Genomic DNA, 6,833 nt, shown 5'->3' on the forward strand with positions numbered 1-6,833 from the left:
GCAAACACTGACCAGCTGACACATCTCCACTGATACAGGGCAGGACAGCTCAGACAGAGCTGGCACGTGCTCCGCAATATGTTCACTGCTGGTTTAAAACAGGAGATTGCACCAATGCCCCATTCAGAAGATGTCAGACTGTGTTGGCACATGGTCACAATGTGTTGTTACACGGTAATTTTCCCCTCAGCCCAAATATCACTAGCTAACGTTCTGGCCAGCCAGCGCCATACCAGGCAGAAAGAAAATCCAAAATTCTTTCCCTATTAAGTCTGCATACAACATAAGACAGATTTTTATTTTTTTTTCCCCCCTTGCATTTCAGCTTTTTGCCTGGCTGCAAAGAGAGAGGGGTTTAAGAAGAATACATAAAAAAAAATGTTTTCTTAATACCAGCTGCAAATTCACCTGTTTCCTCCATGCTGATACATTTTCCTTCAAAAGTTTGCATCCTTTGACATCTTTGCAATCCCTCCATGTTCCTGCTGCTGTTTCTCAGCAATAGATAAGAAAAACTTCAAAACCTCTCTCTGCACTGGCAATAATAAGATTCAAAAGAAAAGATTTTTTCCAATTTTTCTACATAAAAAAAGGCCTGAATCAGAGCCCAGCAGTGCACAAATATTACTCATGTCATTGACACTAAGAAAAGGGGAGCTGTGAATAAAAAATGTTAAAAATGAACACAAGGAGCATTGTTTGCATATCAGAAAAATTAATCTACATAGAGAAGTGTAAGAGTCTGCAATTCAGAAAGCAAAGAATTAGGACAGCCCAGCTGAGAATAATTTTCTAGCCAGTTAATTTAATTGCATAAATCATTCCTTTGTTAGCAATAAAGAGATATAATTAAAATGAGATTGCTTCTCATTTCTATTCTCTGGAAACTAAAGGAATTGATTTTGGGGAAAGCATTCTTCCAAATACCAGATCGGCAAATTACATTTACCTTTTTAGAAAGGCTAAATTATTTTGCGCTAATATCATGGAGGGTTTAATTAATTATAGATCTGCCATATGATCTTAAAGAAATAATTTACTTAATGCCCACAGAACAGAAGTTTGTAAGTGCGCGTATCCCTCTGATAGATGGTGTGCAGATTTTTACAAACAGGTCAGAAGTTGAACAGGTGGCTGTCAGGAGAAATATGAGGAAATATAATAAACGTTTAAAGACGAGGGATGATTTGTTAAGAGATACGAAAGTACTGCTTCCTATTTATTGGCACGTAGCTGGCTTGCTGGTCTTTGAACCCCTCTGAACCGGTTTTCTTCTGAATATCGTAGCGATGGTTGGTTGCTAGCCACAGATCTTCAGGGCTCAATCAGCATTAACAGGTTAATAACAGAACAACAGAGCAAAAAAAAAAAAAAAAAAAGAAAAACCACAACCCTGTGAAGCCCACCTATTCAAACAGAATATTGCTTTTGCTGAATATCGCCGGGGTTGTCCACAGCCAGGCCCTTAAGTAGGCTGTAACACAATACATCTAAATACAGAAGCCCTACGTCATAGCGTACATCATACTCCATGGGCTCTTTCCCCTTGAAGCATCACAGAGTCTGGCGGGGATCACGCAGGTATCGAACTCCCTCTGCTGCACTTACGGCCAGCCAGGCTACAGGTTTCAACAGGAGGGACCAAAAATACCCCGCGCTAACCGCATACGGCACACCACAGACCACAGCACGGTACCCAGAGTCCTAAGTCTTTGAGACCCCGCAGTAAAAAAAAAAAAACCAAAGTAAACCCAAAGGCCGTAACACACAACAAAGCGTCGCCAGCACCCCGGCTTTCACCAACAGAAGTGCAGAAAAGAGAAGTAGAACTGCTCCTGGAAATAGGTACAAGTCTCCCCAAATCTTCACATGCCCTCAGCTCGTACCCCGTGCTGGAAAGGGCTCCAACAACAGCGGCTTGCAAGCTGGTTTCCAAATTTCACTCCTTTGAAGGTTAAGAACTCTTCCACCCCAAAGGCAGTTATGACAGTGTATGCATAACACACAGAGCATCATTTGGGATCCCCGCCTTCTCTTCCCACCCTCTCCTTGTAGCTAGTTGCCATGCAGGAGACCTCGGATACAATGAGGAGGGGGGGAATTCTTCATCTTCCACCCACCACCCCCCGTGTCCCGCTGCAGACAGCTTTCCTCCTTCCGGCCAGGGGCTACGTTGGGGCGAGAAAGGGATGGAGCAAAGGGTGCTGCTGCTGTGGGCAGAAGGCAGGGAACAGAATCTGTTTCTGTCGTACCCAGAGTCTTTCCCATCCACTCAGGGCTTCTCTCCCCAAGGAAGGAAGAACGGACACTCCTTTCTGCATTTTTTGACACCCCTAGTAATTTCATGGACTTTTGTCATGCTGCCCACTCCCTCAATTCTCCTTTTTGTCAGGTGAAAACTGCCATCCTTCCACCTTCCTCCACAAAAAATTTCCCCTGCCACCAAGGATTCCCAAATCTGAGGCTCCTCAGACAACCACCAGACCGCTGGGGACAAATCCAAGTCAGGCTACTTTGATGAACTCTCCATGCACCCACAGAAAGTCTTCCACAGATCTCAGGCACTAAGCTGCGTCACCTCCAAGGAAGACACGTCCTTACACAGTAAACCCTGTGGGCTACAGAACATCTCAGCAAGCCTTCTCTCAGTACCAGCTTAGCCCATTCTCTCCAGGATCTGCGAGAAACAGAAGCTTCTCAAGGTCAGCACAGCCAGGAAGTCATTCCTACACACGCTGCCTCTGTCTCATAAGCTTTCCCTTTTCTACGCGCTTTGGAACACAGGGAACGGAAGAGAAACAGCCTTGTCCCAGGAACATCGGTCCCCACGCAGAGCGCCGCCGCATGGGGACGGTACGTTCATCACCAGAGGGGACGCTGCGAAGGATGGCAGGTAAGCTGAGAAAGGAGAAGGCTTTGCATGCAAGAGTTAAACAGCAGATAGATTAGATCTCATCATTTGATATTTCCAGGAAAAGTATTGCGTTGCTATGGAAACCTCAACATAACCCGAGTTTTCCCTCCTTTTGTTTGTTCATTTTCTACAAACACTGGCCTCTCCCCGTCCCCTCCAGTGGGGCTTGCAGCTCACAAAAACAATTTTTTTTTTCCTCCTAACATCCACTTCTCTTTGCAAGTTTATTTTTCAGTACGTTGCCTTTCACGCTATCACTGCCACAACCCCCAAACTCTTCTTTTGCAATAAATACCGTATAATTTGCTATCCATTAGGAAACTCGGCTCCTAGGCATGTTGCTCTCTTGCTGCTTGGGTAGAAAAAGGGAGAAAAGCCTCATGGTATGAATCTGAGCTTTCTCGGGCTTCACTCAGGGAGAAGCCACATCTATAACCTCCCTTCTCCCAGAGTCAGCACGTGCACCTCTAGCGATTGTGTTTTAGTACTTGTTAGGACCCGTCTCACTCTCAGCATTGCAGGTGTTTACTCCCAAATTGCAACAGCTCTGCCCGGGAACTTTCCACGTAGAAAATGAAAGCCAACCCAAAAAGCAACCTAAAACTCCTAGAAATGGGCTTTGCATTCGCAGTAGGGTCAGACAGCCACATCAAAGCGGGGAACGTGGCAAGAAAGAAAGCAACATCCCGTGGATTCTTCTGTGTTAGATAGCCCAGGCCTCAGCAGTTACGACACACGTACAACTTGAGGATGCCAGATGAGAATCTAGCAATGCTACTGCAAACCGGCAAAGAATCACATACAGGCAGTGACATCGGTGACACCCTGGAAGTTCACGTCACCTTACCTGTCACGCTGCCTCTTAGATTGCCAGCGCTGTAGGGACCATCAGGGACTGTTACACAATACATCGCACAGCAAGAGCCAAACCTGATTCTGGCCCGTTGGCTCTACAGAAACAAAAGTGACACGAGGTGGTATGGAGCGAGAGGAACAAACCCGACCCAATCCCCATCGAGTCCTGCAGGCACGCAAAATAAAAACTTGGTCTCTACCTTGCAAGACCTCAGTGCAGTTTGTAAGAACCGCTGCTGGGTTTTCCCCACTCTGGAGTCACCCTACTGTTACCGAGTGGTGGCCTGCAGAGCAGCGAGAGCGCACCCCAAACCTTTTGGGGTTGAAGAAACAGAAGTATATTGCAGCAGTGCCGGTACATACCTACCATTTATTTTCTTACAGCCACTGGCATCAAGAAAGTCCACCCTAATCAATATTCTGCAAGGATTTCTATAGAAGTGTTCGCACTAAAAATACCACAGATTAAGAGGGTCCCTTGAATGCCACAGAAGAGAGACCGACCCAGTGTGAAACGCTATGGAGTTCATCATGTCATATACAGTTGTCCCCATTTAGGTGTCAAGAAACAGAGTGTTCCCTTTTTAAGCTTTGGAAAACAAGGCATTTTGCAGGCAAAGAGAATTTGGATATTCAGCTCAAAGTTTTCCTTGTTTTTATTCCCAGGTATCGCTAGCCATTTATTTTACTCTGTTATAATAAGAAGGATTACCTTTAACGACTCTGATGGAACCATCAAGAGAATCTTTCCAAAAGGAAAACGTCCCCCTCCTTTCTCCAGACCAGCTTAGTTCAGCAGCATAAAGGGTCAGATCCTTAGGTGGAAACATGTGCCGGTAAGCTTTGGAGACTCAGCGCCAGGTAAAGGTGGCCTCAGGGCCTGAGCAAGCTTTACTACAGGTAAAGGCACACCTCACAGCTGAGTCCCACTACTGCATAACGCAACGTGATTTCACGGGCACTGGTGACCTCAACACACCCCTCACATCCTCCAGTGCGAAGACACCACCAAGAAGGACACAGCAGCTTTTTGCAGTTGTTTGGATGGTCTTCATGCAAAACTATCAGTTGTCTGAACTCTTTATATAAAAAACAGTTTTAACTTTTAGTTTACCTGGTCCTGGCTAGTCCTAGAATACGTGAGGGTCAAGCAGCAAAGTTGTTACTCTGGGGCTGCAGATTCAGCAAGTTCCCTTCAGGTCCCTCGGCAAAGCCGTGGCAGAACCAGCCGTGAATTCACCAGCACTGTCTGTGCCAACAGCCCCACCACGCGGCCAAGCACACCTCCATCTCCTCCATCGCCTCTTCCAGCTCAGCCCACCGCCAGAGCAGAAAGGTCTCACGAAGCGCTGTTGAAAAATAAAGGACTTGCTGGGCTAGCCCAGCCCTATTCGCTTTTCCAGCCGAAGCTTTGAATGAAGGCAGACCTGGGGAGTGGAAGGAAGGCTTCCTTCCTTCGCAAGGAAAGGAACAGCAAGACATGCAAGCAGGGAAGAGGTATCACATCGCCTCTCGAAGTTTCGTTTGTGTTCATATACCGCGCCAAGCCATCGTCTAAGTCACCCGCCCATTTCCCCTCTTACCCATTGCTACTTCTTCTACTTGCAAAGATACCAACTTTTGTATATGTTATTCAAAAAAATTGGAACAAAGCCCTGTCCTCCCTGAGACAGCAGATCCTCACGGGCAGGAGACGCTTACCTTCCTTTTAATAGTTTATGGCGCGTGGAGTCTGTGCAGAGGAAGGATACTGAAATAACAGGAGGTCCAAGCTGTGCTGTCCATACGTATATTCTGGATGTTCATATGGCTGAGCTTGTAAGAGGAGATATTTTCATCCCAGTGTTAACGTACAGCACCCTCCCAGCAGCGCAGCAGCCGCATACGACAACTCTGTTGATGAGCTCCGTGCCCTCCCCTCTCCCCATTTCCCCCCATACACACTTTTTCTTCTTTTTAAGTTCTAAGCTAAAACTGTTGTGCTCTAAGGAAGGAGGTTTGGGGACAGGCTGTGGACAAGCTGACAGACATTTCATCTTAAACTTCCCCCTCCTGGAAAGTGATCTTCTGAGCATAACCTATATTCACACTGACCTCCCGGGTGATCTAAGCTGCTGCCTGATCTATGCAGGTGCCCTAAAGAAGGGCTCTAGTAAGACCCAGACCATTAGTAAGACCCAGACCACGCTAAATCAGAGCACAGAGCAAGTGCTTGGGCTCTGCTCTGTATCCATCTGAATTGGCATCGAGGTTACCTGGTTACTCAAGCACACAAGCAGAGATATAAAGCCAATTTTACAGGGTATTTATAAAAAGATGGAGTAGATGTTAAGTCTCCCGCATAGGTTAGCGTGCTCAGATCAGGGCTACGTCCTGCCCTGGCTTCCCAAAGATCACCAGAAGCAGTATGCGTATGGCCTTCCACATACGGAAGGCGCACACGTATGGCCCAACAAAAGGATTATGAACAAGTCAGATATAAACAAGCCCATCTTAAACATCTGATGATTGTTAGCATCAGAAGTGGTTACTGCTTTAAAAGACATTCTGGATCATTATATAGCTACAATAATTTTCTGCTATACAGAAGGAATAGGCAGTATTAATCTATGTATATACAGTATGTATATATATGTGTACAGTAAGTTAGAGACTTTGCCAAAAGAGCTACGGCAAACTATTCCTGCCCAGGTGGGCAACCAAAATGACTTGGTGCCATACGCACTCAGAGAAGGGGAGACACTATACATATATTGCCAGACTAATACGTTCATATGGAGCACCCACCTCAGTAGAAATTACATGTTTGCTTGCAGGATTGGGAGCCAAGAATATTTTTCATGTTACTCTTTAAACCTAATATCTAGCCACAAATATACTCACGCATGCACTCTGTATTTCTGTACTGCTAAAGATTTCACCCTGACATAATCCATGTGCCGAGTACAAGGTGTAGCCATGAACACCGCTGTTAGCCATATATGCTTTTTGTGTGGGGTTTTTTTTTTGTTGTTCTTAAAACTCCTCAAAACCAACATTTGACCCTGATACTACAGGCAGCATA

General features: G+C 45.8%; 1 protein-coding gene across 1 annotated transcript in view; it reads left to right on the forward strand.

Annotated features, from left to right (window-relative positions):
* The window catches only part of KLHL20 (kelch like family member 20), a 494,534-nt gene that overhangs the window by 359,703 nt on the left and 127,998 nt on the right, over positions 1–6,833 (forward strand). The gene's annotated exons all lie outside the window — the stretch shown is intronic.

The sequence above is a fragment of the Balearica regulorum genome, chromosome 8 (genome assembly GCF_011004875.1).
Source record: "Balearica regulorum gibbericeps isolate bBalReg1 chromosome 8, bBalReg1.pri, whole genome shotgun sequence".
Taxonomy (NCBI): Eukaryota; Metazoa; Chordata; class Aves; order Gruiformes; family Gruidae; genus Balearica; species Balearica regulorum.